Raw genomic sequence first — 1,488 nt, 5'->3', positions numbered from 1 at the left:
CAGCTCTTAGAATAATCAGCTAAATTTATTAGCATCTGTTTTCACTTTCATTTAAACAAAAGTGACCCATTTTTAGGACAAATGCTGTATTATGATTTTAGTTTTCTGCGATTGAAAAACAAGTAACCCGTCAATCCATTAAAATCAACTATAAGGACAAGACCCTTAGAAATGTTGGATTCAAATTCCAGCATGGCTCAGGAGAGACACTGTCGTGCTGGAGGTCATTTAAATATTCTGATTTTTTAGTTCTTTTCATGAAAAACAAGTCATTTATATCTGTCTTATTCTTCCTCCCAAGTCATTGTTGGATTCCACTCTAGAACAGCATATGACAGTCAGTTGGAAGAATGTCTTAATCCCGGTGTCCCCCCAAACCAGCCATGCCCCATGTGCTTTGGCAAGGAGCTGCCCCTCCCTGACTGCCTTACCTCCCCAGAATGCCACCCAGTGGCCTCAGAGCCCTGCCCATCACAGGCAGACACAGGAAAAAGAGCAGCTCCCTGCTCTTCCTGACAAGGGTAGCTGTCAGAGAGACTTCTGGACGAGTGCAGAGCCAGGGCTGATGAAGTCTGGGATCACATCTGTAGCGATCCCTAGGGTCAGGAGCTCAGGGCCCATCCTCTTAGAAGGAAAATCTATTCCCAAAGCCATCAGCAGAGGTTCCACACACAAAGACTCACTTGTCATGTTTCTCTGGGTTCGAAGAGGCACTCACATCACAAGCTGTGGTCTTTTCCGCAGACAGCTACTCACAGAATAGGGACAGCAACTCCATAGCTTTCAAAACCAACTTCTAAACACCCATGACCAGGCATGTGGATTTGTTACTGTCTTACTTATGCTACTTTTCTAACTCGACAGAGATGATATTGGAGACTTCAGGACTGACAACACAAATAAAAAGGATTTTTTTATATCCTAATCACTAAAGAACAAATTTATTAAAGTGAGAGTCATCTCCAAAGAAGTCCAAGGCTCTCAGAATGTCTCTTCACAGTAATTCTCATTGGTAAGATTTAATATCCCCCAACACACAAAACTGTACTTCTTTCCATATAGACAAAAAAAAGAATAGCAACAACCAAATCCTAACACGGTGCAAGAATTTATAAGTGACTTTACAATACATCTCATACATACATGTACCTCATACATAAATCTACATGTATGTGTGTGTAATTCTTAGCTGTATTTCAATATGTTGGCCTCCCCAGTGGATAAATACCTAGAGTTGAAAGAAATAAAACTGGCCACAAGTGAATTGGTGAATGAAACTAATTTTTTGTAAGTTTTCAAAGGAAACAAAGTTTCTGGAGAGAATGGGTGATCCCAGGTCAGGCATCCTTCTTACCTCTAAGAAACTCAATCTAGTTAAAGTGAAGCCATCCATGTTTTTCTTTTTCCTTCTGACTTATTTCTCTTATAGGTAGAACATAGGAAAACCATACAAGGAACCATACACACACACACACACACACACACACA

The sequence above is a fragment of the Condylura cristata genome, unplaced genomic scaffold (genome assembly GCF_000260355.1).
Source record: "Condylura cristata isolate star-nosed mole 26May11 unplaced genomic scaffold, ConCri1.0 scaffold00016, whole genome shotgun sequence".
NCBI lineage: Eukaryota > Metazoa > Chordata > Mammalia > Eulipotyphla > Talpidae > Condylura > Condylura cristata.
The sequence above is the reverse complement of the archived record's forward strand: the minus strand, read 5'-3'. Positions refer to the sequence as shown.